We start from the raw sequence: 14,037 nt of genomic DNA on the forward strand, positions 1-14,037 counted from the left end.
TGTCTGGAAGTCGGTCACCCAGACGCGGGGGTCGCGTTGCGGAGTTGATGGACGTTTGGCTGCAGTCATTGTCACAGCTGTGTTGTGTCTGAGCTGACTACTCACCGTTGATGAATGCAGCCATTTCTCCCATCACTTGGTGGAAACCCACGCATGTGTTTATGACGCCTCTGTCGTGGTGAAATTGCCAATACTTCACGATATGTCACAGTATGACATCTTTCAGGACATGTCATGGTATGACATACTTCAGGACATCTTGGTATGACATCTTTCCGCATCTGCTTAAATGGCTGTGGTAATCGAACGTGGTGGTTTGGGTTCACAGGGTGACTGCTCTGGTTTCCTTGATTTGGTCGTTTTGCTTGGCTGGACGTCCTGCTCTCAGCGAGACTGTAATTTTGAGCCGGTGTGTTTACTGTACGCAGCGTCCTGCACTTTCCTCCGCGGGAATAATTTGACAAATGATTTGGCAACAGTTTTCCTGCAGTTCATAATTTGTGGTTGGAGACTCTGATACTGCGGTTAGCAATGGAGTATAATAAATAACAGAAGTCACGCAAGGATTCCTTCCTTTCTCTCATTTTTCTTTCTTTTCTTGTACTGGCAACCCACGAAACCTTGTAAAACCATTTAGAGCCGACAGGTTGGCACTTCCTTCTGGTGTTTGTCTGGCCTGACAGCTTTCTGGACATTATTCGTACAAACTGGAAAATTAGCTTGGTGGTAACAAGTTGGAGTTTCACCCGTGCCGTAGTAAAATTAATGCAGCATCCGAGACCTTCTGCTATTGGGAAGCGGAGTGTGTGATTCCTGTCAGCCGAGGCCTCTGACTCCTCCCCCTCGTTAGCGCTGTCGTTTCACTGCCCTCCGGCTGCCTGCAGATGTCCGAGAACCTGGGCCTGTTTTTTTCCCCTTTCAATTTCCTGCTTATGAACTAATTTTATAAATCCGCCAAGCAGGATTTCTCTTTTGTGCTCAAGCACCCTTGAAATCTGATTTGTCATAAAGTGCGCGCCGGCTGTGATCGTTAGCGGAGGCTACCTGAGTCTGATAGCGTCAGTGTTTTACTGTAAGCACCGCGAAAGCGAACACGGACACGGCGGCCCACGGAGCCACTGGCGCCGGCTCCAGCCTCATGAAATTACGAGTAAGCGTTCTTGAAAGCTCATTCTTCACAATTTGAGATATTTTTGTGTGTTCCTTCGCGGAACAGACAAAAAAGAACAGCCTCTCGCGTCTCAGATACAGCAGCTGAGCCGTAGCCAAGCTCCGCCCACCGGCGGGCGGGTTGGGGGGGGGGGGGAGTTGGATGGATGGCGGTCGGGCCGGAGTGAAGAGGGAGTGATGATGTATGTTCAGTGACAGGAATCGTGACAGAGACACACGGTGCAGGGAGCCAGTGGAAAGGCACGCGGACACACAGTCAGAGACAGGAAGGAGGGGTCGGGGAGAGAGACACAGACCAAGGCCTCAATCTCACTCTGCACCACTTGTAATTATGTCTGGCTTGTTGACAATAGACAATTATTCCAGTAACCCTGGGCAATATCAAGTCATTAGTTATTGTCAGATTGTGGAAATTATACAGCAAAGCCGAACTTGTTTGGGAAAATGCAAAGAAGTCTTTTGTCTTTTCTTGCACTGGGAATCAAGTCACCTATCATCTATGCCCATAAAGGAAAAGGATCAAAAGGATTAATCCAAAAAAGGATCACAAAAAAAGAAAATTCCTCCTTAAAGATCTCTCTTCCCTCTGAAACACTGAACCTGTTCGGGATCCAGCTGCCCTGATGGGAGTGTGTGCTGATAGTAACAGACACAATGTGCTCTTTGTTTTGGGGTTGAAATAGAGGAATTTAACCCTGTCTCACCACCCTCAATTCACTGCTCACTGAAGCCTCCCCATCTCAATTTTACCCCTGGGTTGCCACGGCGACGCTTGGCCGGTCCATAATGGGATGGCTGGAGCTTCCTGAAACCGCGAGGCTTCCGTCGCTCGGACGGTCAAGCCGGCTCGGCCTCGTTAAGGCTGACGACTGTATCACCCCAGACCGCACCCCCACACCGCGGGCCTTAACGAAGTGCTTAACGAGCATGTCTGCCACCTCCAGCAAGCATACAGTGGAGCTCGGTGTGTCTGGCCACATATGAGATATTCTGAGGAGGAGGGGGTAGAGGAAGAGAGAGACGGAGAGAGAGAGAGAGAGAGAGTGAGAGAGAGGCTGCGGAATTGAACACGGTCTATAAAAAGCATGGGAGCTAATGCTAAATAGCTTGGCAGATTTAGTATATCTGATAACTGCGGGTTGTGATAAAGAGAAACAGAGACAGAGACGGCGGCCGCTGGAGGAACTGATGGAAAATTGGGTAAAGACAGAGAGCAAGATGGTGCACTGCACAGCGCATATTAATCAGCACGGTGGTGGTTCAGAGCTGAGAGGGGTGGAGGTGTGTGAGTGCTGGTGGATATTGGGTGGGGGTGAAGCGGGTGGGGGTAGAAGAGAGCTGTGAGAGTAGAAGAGGGCTATGGGGTGGTGCTGGAGGACTGTGAGGAGTGGGTGTGGTGGAGTTTGGGGGCTGTGAGGGGTGGTGGTGGTATTGGAGGGCTGTGAGGGGTGGTGGTGTTGGAGGGCTGTGAGGGGTGGTGGTGGTGTTGGAGGGCTGTGAGGGGTGTTGGTGGTGTTGGAGGACTGTGAGGGGTGGTGGTCATGGTGTTGGAGGGCTGTGAGCGGTGGTGGTGGTGTTGGAGGGCTGTGAGTGGTGATGGTGGTGTTGGAGGGCTGTGAGGAGTGGTGGTGATGTTGGTGGTGGTGTTGGAGGACTGTGAGGGGTGGTGGTGGTGGTGGTGTTGGAGGACTGTGAGTGGTGATGGTGGTGTTGGAGGGCTGTGAGGGGTGGTGGTGGTGTTGGTGGTGGTGTTGGAGGACTGTGAGGGGTGGTGGTGGTGTTGGAGGGCTGTGAGTGGTGGTGGTGGTGTTGGAGGGCTGTGAGGGGTGGTGGTGGTGTTGGAGGACTGTGAGGGGTGGTGGTGGTGTTGGAGGACTGTGAGTGGTGATGGTGGTGTTGGAGGGCTGTGAGGGGTGGTGGTGGTGTTGGTGGTGGTGTTGGAGGACTGTGAGGGGTGGTGGTGGTGTTGGAGGGCTGTGAGGGGTGGTGGTGGTGTTGGTGGTGGTGTTGGAGGACTGTGAGGGGTGGTGGTGGTGTTGGAGGGCTGTGAGGGGTGGTGGTGGTGTTGGTGGTGGTGTTGGAGGACTGTGAGGGGTGGTGGTGGTGTTGGAGGGCTGTGAGGGGTGGTGGTGGTGTTGGAGGGCTGTGAGTGGTGGTGGTGGTGTTGGAGGACTGTGAGGGGTGGTGGTGGTGTTGGTGGTGGTGTTGGAGGACTGAGGGGTGGAGGTGGTGTTGGAGGGCTGTGAGGGGTGGTGGTGGTGTTGGTGGTGGTGTTGGAGCTAAGCATGTAATGAGCAGCTCCTCTTAATGACCCTTCTGTTGCGTTCTCATGTGGAGATGAGAGAGAGAAAGAGTGAGACATAGAGAAACAGGAAAGAGTGAGAGATACAGAAAGAGAGGAAGGATGGTGCTCTCTGAGTATTGCTCCTCTGAAACCTAATTACTTCCCGCTTGTGTTTTAAAAGGGTTTAAATAGCTACTGTTTTTCTACCCACAGGTTCATTATCATGATGTCTTTTTCTTTGTTCCTGTCTGATTTCTATTCGCTCTATTGTATCTCCCCCTCCCACACCCCCACACCCACCCTGGTCACTCTTCACTTTTCGATAGCTGTGAATATGAATCGTCCCTCCATAACGTTGTACTCCTCTTCTCTCTCACCTTTCTCTTTCCTCCTTTTCCCTGTGCTGGAGACCTTACATGGAAGTGAGATGGAGAGCATTTCAATCAGACTGCCATTGTAACTCGACAGTCCTACAGTACTGCCCCCCCCTCTCTCTCTCTCTCTCTCCCTCTCCCTCCATCTCTCCCCTTCTTTCCCCTATCATCCTGTTTGTTGGACTTTCTGTCCGGGATCAGCACCTTTTGTTCTCAGCTCCTGAGTGTGAATTGTTCGTACATTAATATTTATTCAGTATACAGTACTGCTCCCGTATTCTGCGTGCAGGAGAACGGTGCAGGGGGAGGGCTTGAAACGGATCATGTGCATGTGTGTAGATGCTCATACCCCAAAAAACCCCCAAAGAAATCAGAAGTGTGGCGGATGGCATATGAGACCCAAGTCTGTATGTTAGACATGGCCTGGATATGGCTGCTTCTGGGGCTAGATCTTTAAAAATGCCTTTCTCACTTCTGGGCGGAGCTTATAGGGGTGGGTGGAGCCAAGGCATGCAGCTGTGACCCCAACCCCAGGGCTCGGGCCCCTGGATGCATTGGGAAATGCATTTCTTCCCTTATTGCCTGTTACCAAAGCGGGGTGAGAAGATGTGCAGGAAGATGTAGCAGTCCTGTGTGGGTTCGTCGGGGTTTCTGCTAACCTAGTTAGCACTAGGTTGACTGGGTTCGTGTGGTTTGTGGATGGAGATGTTAAACCAAGATTGGTATTTATTCTTTCTGGGCTATTCCAGGCTAATCCCGAGGGGCCGGAGAGTTGCGTAATGGCGCATGGTCTCAGCGGAGTCGGCTCTTGGATAGAGGCTCATCATCCAGCCTTGGAAATGGGCTAATCCCTCTGGCCGCCACCTCCGTCGCTTAAAGCGAGGAGTAGCAAACGTGCGATGCCATGCGGGAGCGTGTGCGGCTTCCCGGCAGTCAGAGAGCTAGTCTGTTTTTGCAAAGCCTGACTAGCGTTGTTCATGTGGTGGCTGTCGGCAACTTGGAGGAAGCTTCAGGGCTGTCGGAACCATCCCTGGCCCCTGGCTCGGAGCAGTGCTGACTCCGCCCCCACCTCCCCGCCAAACCCCTCCCACCCCCGCCAGCCACCTCGGCCATAATTAATACGACCGCCCCATTGACACGCTATCACTGCTCGACGGATCCCGCTGGATACCTCGGAGACGGATCACACTTCGGGGAACAGTAAGGCCATTGATCGATCCCTTTAAAGTCCTAATCTGCGGCAGGACCGTTAAGCAGAATGGACCGATTGATTCCTGGGATTCCCAGGCGGCTGGTGTCGGCCTGTGTCGGATTTCTGGCTAAGCGGATCCCACAAGCCTCTTTTGTAGCACTTGTATACGGTTTTATGTTACTAGGGAGCCCTTTCTCCCACCTTGCACTCTCTCTCTCTGTCTCTGTCTCTTTCTCTCTCTCTCTCTCTCTCTGTCTCTCTCTCTCTCTCTCTCCGTCTCCCTCGCCCTCCCTCTCCTCGTCCCTCTTCTGTTCTTCGCTCGACCTCTTGTGCTGGATGCTCAGTTGTTCTCTCCTCTCCTTTTTCGGGAACTCTATACGCAGTAACGTGATAAGCCCTGGCCCGGCCCCGCTGATGCAGCAGCTGTGCCCGGATCGCCGGGGGTCCCTGTGGCCCCGGGGCTGGCCTGGATGGACGAGTGGGCACTTAACCTGTGGCTTTTGTGCAGAATGCTGCCTGATTCGTCCGTCACCCAATCCTTCAGCAATGAATAATTTTCATGGAAGGTGCACTTTAATTACGTTCCCATTTAAATGGCATTAGAGCGGCCTATCACGGTCATTAATCTGGGCCCGGATCCTGTTGCAGGCCCTTTTATTGCTGCCAGACCGAGTCCCCCAAATCCCCCAGAATCCTCTGTGCCCGAGCGAGCACGCGCTCCCTGCGGTCACTGTTCTTGTGTGCCCCTCTGAGGCCGCACCCTGTGTCTCACTGTGGACAGGAGAGAGAGAGAGAGGTGAATGGAATCCCACAGAACTCCATTGTGAGTCAGTATCATCAGAGGGGAGCAGGGTTTGGAAAGGAAACATAGTCCCTCACATACACACACACACACACACACACACACACACATGCACACTCACTCATGCACGCCAACACCCTCTGTTTGAACTTGTTAGAACTGTCTTCTGTCTGCACCCAGTCATGAACATAGCTTTGCCAGCCATGTGCCACTTGAGTTAAACCCTGCTAATACCGCCGCCACGATCATCTGGCCGTGGCAGAGCAGACATCCCTCTGGCTGCCTGGGCAGAAGGATCCACCTACCTGCCTGCCGCAGTGTGTGTTGGGGGAACCCATGTCCACAGAGACGCTGGCGCCACACAGAAGTAAATGCGTGATCTCGATGTTGAACATGGAGGTGCCAAGATGTGCCACTAATCTGCATGCGGTTTCCTCTTCCTTCTGTCATTTCTTGTTTATGTCTTTTTTGTGTCTCTTTCCTGTCTCACTTTGGCTCCCTGACCCTTTGTCTGTGTTGCCCTCTGCTAGATGAACATTTACAGACATGTTCGATTATTCAGATCCCGTGTAGTTTTTTTTAGATAAAATGCTTCCTGGTCTTTTCTTAACGTCGTCTTTCTTTATCGCTGACGAGTCTTTTGTCTCCCGTGTTGAAGCCGTCTCCACTCTTTTTGTGTGGAATTTTAAGCCATAGCCTCAGAGCTCATCTGATCCTGGCTGTCAGCCGGAATGTCAGAGGTGTTCTTCTCGCGGGAGCTTGGAGGTGTGGTTCCCGTCAGGCTGGGCACCTGTTAGCACCTGCGCGGAGGGGAGCTTCCGTGTGCCAGCTGACACACACTAACCGGTGCATGCTAGCCAGCACCTGCTAGCGAAAACATGCTAACTGGTGCATGCTAGCTAGTGCATGCTAGGGAGCACCTGCTAGTGAAAAACATGCTAACTGGTGCATGCTAGCTAGTGCATGCTAGCCAGCACCTGCTAGCGAAAACATGCTAACTGGTGCATGCTAGCTAGTGCATGCTAGGGAGCACCTGCTAGCGAAAAACATGCTAATTGGTGCATGCTAGCTAGTGCATGCTAGCTAGTGCACACTAATCAACACACGCTAGCCCACGCGTGCTAGACATACACTAGTCTAGCAGGGGGGCTAGAAGGGAGGTTCTGAATGCAGACAGAGCGAAACTTGAACCGCCATTAAATGCAGTTCATTTATACAGTGACGTGTGATAAAATGTAGCCGAACATGCTGAGGAGTGCAGTGGAACGGTAAACGAATGACGTAAATTGTAAAATACCTAAAAATAAACAGCCAGTGACACTGCGAAATGCAGTTAAAAGATGTTAATGATAAGACCTATGAAATAGCAACTGCATGTATAAACACACACACACACACACACACACACACACACACACACACACACACACACACACACACACACACACACACACACACACAGGGGCCTTCAACTGTGCACCCCGGTGCTCTTGTTTGTGTTTGGAAGGTTTAGCTCTGCTGGGTCAACACTAAACTGTTTCATTTCCTCCAGCGAAGAGGGGGAAACGACCAAAAAGAGAACACCCCCCCCCCCCCCCCCCACCCACCCACACACACACACACACAGACACACACAGACACACACACACACACTTGAGACATGTGAGAGCAGGTGCCTGGGAGCCCCAGCACACTGCAGATCTGATCAAACCTGCCTGCAACAGCTCGCTCTTATAACACACCAGAAAGCACGAAGGAACCCAAGGGAATGTGTGTGTGTGTGTGTGTGTGTGTGTGTGTGTGTGTGTGTGTGTGTGTGTGTGTGTGTGTGTGTGTGTGTGTGTGTGAATGAATGGGCGTGGGTGTGTATGTTTGTGTGTATGAATGTCTGGGTGTGGGAGTGGGTGTGTGTGCACTTAAGTGATTACAGAGAGCAAGAGTGGGGCTAGAGTGGGTGTGAGATGGCATGGTTATATTCAGAGAGCGTGTGAGAGTGTGTGTGTGTGTGTGTGTGTGTGTGTGTGTGTGTGTGTGTGTGTGTGTGTGTGTGTGAAAGCAAGAGTGGGGCTAGAGAGGGAATGAGTGTGTGTGTGTGTGTGTGTGTGTGTGTGTGTGTGTGTGTGTGTGTGTGTGTGTGTGTGTGTGTGTGTGTGTGTGAGAGAGAGAGAGCAATGCATCTGTGGAGGGTAAGGGGGTGTCAGGAATGGGGAGTCTGGTTAGAAGCGCCAGGCTACAGCTGTTAGGGCTGTTTCAGATCCGTTCCTCTCTCTCACGGCCAAACCGGCAGGTCTGCTCACAGTAAAGATATTCCACTGACATCAGGCCCTCAATTTACAAGCATAAAATAACATAGCACAGAAACACACTTGCACACAGATTCTTGGACACACACACCCCACTCGTAAACACATATGCATGTGCAATTTTTCTGCTCTTACATAATTTCTCACCACCGAGGCTTTCTCGTGTTTTTGATGAAAAGACGACGCGTGACACGCCATCTCATATTTGACAGTTTCCTTTTGAAAGCATTCAGCCCTTCGTGAATGAGGAGGGGGAAAGAGCAGGTGACAGAGCGTCTCTCCTCCGCGTTAGCCTGACGTTCCTTCTCATTGGCCAGTCGTCTCCCGTGGAGAGAGGAACCAATTATATCCTCACATGTCCATACTCAACCCTCCTATTCACTTATTCTCCCCATCATCAGGCAAGGAGTTCAGAATACTTCAAAAAGGCAGAGAGAGAGAGAGAGGGAGAGGGAGAGAGAGGGAGGAGAGGGAGAGAGAGAGGATAGGACATTCCAGAATAGGATATTCCAGAACCGAATGGAATCTCATACATGTGGAGACCAGCGCCTCTGGAAGAGGTTATGTGTAATTAGAAGTGACCTACTGACCTGTCATAGTTGTCACGCAAATGTGTAGCCTGACCCTAAACTGGGCTTTCACCTTATACACCTGCCGGTCCTTTAACACACACATACTCCAGAATTGTTTTTTTTTTTAATCAAAGTTGAGGGATTTAATAAAGGCCATCTGCTGTGCTGCTTTTTTATGGTTTCAGTGTAAGAGAACAGTAATAACGAGGCTAGTGCCACAGAGTGTGTGTGAGAAGAGGACACACGAACTCTGGCTCAGACAGACGGGGCGTACATCTGGAGCAGAGCCCGATACAGCAGCCCCAGAGGATCTGGGACAGGGTAGAGAAACAGGAGCCACTCGGCTCGACGGCCAGGTGGTCACCACGGACATGGTGCGAACGTTTTTTTTTTGGGGGTTTTTTTCGCCTCGCCTCCGCTCGTCACAGTTTTCGCCCATGGCCACGTCCGAACTCAGACGGAAGTCCTTGTTTGCGAGGCAGTCTAGACACGGACAGTAAAAGCTAGGGACGTGTAATTCAGCGTTCAGCCTTGTGCCACGGTGGTGTCACTTTGATGCTTTTCTTCATGGCTTTGAAGAAGTTACTCGACACCAGCTGTCCTATACAAACAAACAAACTATGAAGTGTAGGCCGGAGACTTAAACCTTCCGCCACTCCCACTCGTGGAGTCTCCACCCATCTCTCTCTCTCCCTCTCTCCCTCTCCAGTCTCCCTCTCTCTTTTGGTTGTATATTTTTAGAACTCAAGTCTTTATTTACTTGCCTCACGCGAAGAGAAGAGCGATTTTTCTCCTCTGACAGCTTGCTATAGACAAACACAGCAAGAGTGGACAAAATGAGCCATGTCATTTTTCTATTTTAGCGAGAGAGGAGGGGGATTTCACCTGACGTTGGACGGAAAGAAACCTCTTTGTTTCATTTTTGTCTGCTTTGCTGACTCTCCTTTTTCCTGCTGTGAAAGAGACAGAGAGATTCTGCAAACAGGTTTAAACACACGTAGCTCTTCGCCTCCGCACTGATGTAGTCAGCCTGAGTCACAGGACCGCATCCAGGTGAAGGACATGAATTTTTCAGAATCACACGTCTGACGACAGACTTGTCAAATCCTCTTTGTTTTTACCTCAACAAGAGCTGAAAACTCCAGGAATCACCTAATTTCTGCAGGCCTCTGATGTCAGGGAAAATAAGGTGAATTCTTTTAGCAGTGTCTCAGCTGGACTGCTTTGCGCAAGACTGGCTATACACTGCCAAGATGATCGTTAGGCAGAGGGCTTCAGCGGAACAGACATAGTTTGAGTTTCACGTTCGCAATGGCACGTGCGCTTGATGGCTCCGACTTGCTTTCTGGCCGGCGGGCGGCAGAAACGGCGGTGCTAAATGAGGTGAAGGGGGGAAAACTAGCACCCATGGAACGCTCCTCCGAGATGGCAGCCTCGGGCCGGGAGAGAGAGCTCGGTGGAAAGTCCGCCCACCGCAGCGGGGCTCCGCCCCCGCCCCCTGCAGGCCTGCGGACGGTTGTGCAACGTTGGGCCGGAGGGCCCTGCACATTTCACACGTCGCTCAAGTGCAAATAGAATCTGCTGTCTTTGATAGGACGACGGGCATGTTATATGAACACATCGCCCACAGTAGTAACACTCGTCCCTCAGTTTCACGGGAACTGTGACAAGGTGTGGGGGAGACAGCCGGCTCTGGGTGGCCTGAGAGTCTCTTCTCGGGCCAATGGTGCTTCTCTTGAAATGGCGAACACCTTCTTAGTTCTACACAATAGCACATCCAGCAATTAGGTATTCACAGAGCACCATCCAACCTAGGCACAAAGCCCCGCCCCACACAGCCCCACTGCCATGCTGAGCTCCGCCCCCAGATTGCACTGTAGCAGGCCAGAGAACGGTGGCACCTGGCCACCCGTCGGCCGACTGTGTCCCGGGTCCCTGGAGCTCGGCCCGGTTTGTTTCGGCTGGCTGCTGGCTTAGCTTGCTGCTTTCAGAACCATAGCCTTCATCATCCAGAGAATGTGCTGCTTGTGTGTAAAACGGTCCTAGGGGTGGCACACACACACCACACACACACACACACACACACACACACACACACACACAGGCCCACTTTCTTTTTGGCCAATTAATGTTTTGCCTACACACACATACCTAATCACATCAGTAATTAAAACAAACTGGTTTTCAATAAGAGCTGAAAAGCCATTTTTTATTAAAAGATGATTTATTTTCGAATAAGAGAAAAATTCAAATTGAGCATTAACACAGACACACACACACACACACACACACACACACACACACACACACACACACACACACACACACACACCACACCACACACACACACACACATCATTTCTCATTGTCCCAGACTGAATCCGGGAGTTGTTTAGATATTTGAGTCACTCTGGTTTAATGGTGAGGCGTTAGAACCATTCAAGCCCCAAACACAAGAGAGGGTTCCAGCTGCAGGTTGGACCGTGGACTGTTCTTCTTCCTCTGTTTGACCAGCCACGCTGGACCTCCCAGTCAGGAGCTCTTGTGCAGCGTGATCACCATGGAAGCTCAGTGTGTCTGAATGTCCCTGGACGCACCCACGTTCGTCATGCCGTGTGACTTTCCCCCAGTCCTTTCTGGGTTTGAGAGAGTTGTTCAGGAGCCCCGTGTTCAGAACTACAGCTGCTGTCTTCCCGTTAGCCAGCGGCCACGAAGTGAGAGATGGAGATTCTTAAACATCTAAACATGTGGCTCCGTGTTTGGCGAAGCTCCTCGTCTTAATCAGCCTTCTGACTTCAAAGGATCTGCCAGACACACACACACACACACACATATACACACTCACACACACACACACACACACACACACACACACACACACACACACACACACCTGCAGTACACTACAGCGAAGCATGTACAGAGGGAGGCCGTTTCGGGTCACCACTTTTATTTAAATACTCCATGGCTTTGTCGCTTCGAGGAACAAGATGTCTGCCCCGCGGGGGTAACAAAACAGTCCTGCTTTGATCCTGTGTTAGAAAATACTGGTGCAATTTTTAAAAATGCCCTCAGTAATTACTTAATGACCCAATGTAGACTATCAAACACAGGGGATCTAATCAGAGCTGTCTGTACATGTAGATATCATTTCTCCTTTTATTGCCTTTTCATTATGAAACAGTGCTTTGGTTTGATTGGCTGGGTCGCCATCGACGCCATTACGGGCCGAGCGGCCGAGAGCCTAGTAGCTGAACCAGTCGGTGGTGGTGGGTGTGGTGTCCTCGTGTGGGGGTGGCGCTCCCCCACTCCATATGGGCAGGTAGATCGCGGGTCTTTGTGTGGAGATAAGGCTGCTGAAGGCGGATTTCTCGGAGAAGGAGTGGCGTAATCAGAGCAACAATGAACCTGAACCCAGCAGTACATCGGCTGGGCTTTTGAGCTCCCGAAGAGGCCGAGCGGCAGGGGGGGGGTGGGTCGGCCCAGGCCCTCCGGCGGTAGGGCACGTGGGGCGCTTTATTCTCCGTGTTATTGTTATTCCTGTTTCGTAAAACAACAGCGGAGATGGATGAGGGGCCGTGAGTCCCAACGAGAAGCAGGAACGTTGGGCTAGCTGTGTCGCCACGGCCCGAGCCACGACCCGAACCACGGCCCGCTCGCAGAGAACCACGGACCGGAGTTCCAGAAATCCACACTGAGACAGAGGAAGCCAGAGGAAAGAGGAGGGAGGGAGGGAGGGAGGGATATTGAGAAGCAGAGGAGGAGATGGCGGGTAGGCAGAGTGAAGTGAAGGAGAGCTTCAGTTTCCTGCTCGTCTCTTTTTTTAGCTCCAGATTCCGACTCTTTGATTCTGAGGTTATTCAGGGAAATGAGAAAGTCACTTGTGAGGAGAGGTGCTGTGGTTTTCCGCTGTGGAACCAGCTGGATGGGAGAGAGGTCTTCACAGGTGGAGGAGCCCCCCCTCCCCACTACCAGCCGCTGTACGCCCCCCCCAGGACCGCTGGACATATTCCACACATCCGCTCTGAGTTGGGTCTTCTTCAGTCACTTCAATAGCTCTCCATTCATCACCCGTCGCTGATTTCATTATTTTTTCTTACTCTGTTCTTTTTTCTCTCTCTTGTTTTTGTAAGACATTGAAGACGCAAAATAAATCTATATTTTTAAGCAGGTGATATTCTGTAATGAACCACCATTGTGCTCTGATGAGGATGAATGACCTCCTGATCCAGAGGAACGGGCCTCCATTTTGTTTCTGTCTCGTGGAGGCTCCCGGGGAGGGTCCCCGCTAGGGTCCCGCCAGGCTCCTGTCCCGCGGGCATCCCTAAATCCAGTCAGTGTGTGTTTCCGAGGCAACGGGGCGAAGGGTGTGGTTCAGCGTTCCCCCCACCCCGGTGAGCTGTGCATCCCTGGAAAAACAAAAGAAGATGTCAACAGTGGGCAAGACCATTAATGACAGACAGGGTGCCTAACACCAGTCTGACTCAGAGTGTGTGAGTGTGTGTGTGGTGTGTGTGTGTGTGTGTGTGTGTGGTGGGGTTACAGTCTGGATGGCAGCAGCTGGTGGTGGATTTTCCTTGTGTGTGTGTTTGTGTGTGTGTGTGTGTGTGTGTGTGTGTGTGTGTGTTTGTGTGTGTGTGTGGTGTGTGTGTGTGTGTGTGTGTCTGTAGCAGATTCGGGGTCCGGGCTAGTCACCTGCGTTGTGGGGACACTCTCTGCCGTCCTTCCTCACTGTTACCCTCGGAGCTCAGAGCAGGACAGAAGATTCTAGAACTCCAATTCAAGTGCAGTCTGAACTTGTTCAGTGTGTGAGTGTGTGTGTATGTGGGTGTGTGTGTGTGTGTGTGTGTGTGTGTGTGTGTGTGTGTGAGTGTGTGTGTGTGTGTGTGTGTGTGTGTGTGAGTTGTGTGTGTGTGAGTGTGTGTGTGTGTGAGGTGTGTGTGTGTGTGTGTGTGTGTGTGGTGTGTGTGTGTGTGTACGTGTGAGTCTGTCTCGTCACTTGTTTCTCACCACACGCGAGGCAGACCAAGCCTGCTCTGTTCTCTCTGCACGACTGGGCGTGTTGTGACTTAGTTTTGTTGCTGTACGAGAACCACTTGCGTTCCTTTTACTTGTTTCTCTCTCTCTCTCTCTCTCTCTCTCTCTCTCTCTCTCTCTCTCTTCTCTCTCTCTCTCTCTCTCTCTCGTCTCTTTTCTCTTTCAGTCTCTCTCTCTCTCTACAGCGAGTGTCACTCACACACCCACTCAGCCTTCTGGGATCTGTGAGGTCACAGCTAGCCGATAGTGTACTAGCCCCAACCCAATAGTTCCATGTGTGGTGTGTGTGTGTGTGTGTGTGTG

The 14,037-nt window shown here is 51.5% G+C and overlaps 1 protein-coding gene across 1 annotated transcript in view; it reads left to right on the forward strand.

Moving 5' to 3' along the window:
• The window catches only part of epha7 (eph receptor A7), a 59,217-nt gene that overhangs the window by 24,895 nt on the left and 20,285 nt on the right, over positions 1-14,037 (forward strand).

The sequence above is a fragment of the Brachyhypopomus gauderio genome, chromosome 9 (genome assembly GCF_052324685.1).
Source record: "Brachyhypopomus gauderio isolate BG-103 chromosome 9, BGAUD_0.2, whole genome shotgun sequence".
Lineage (NCBI taxonomy): Eukaryota > Metazoa > Chordata > Actinopteri > Gymnotiformes > Hypopomidae > Brachyhypopomus > Brachyhypopomus gauderio.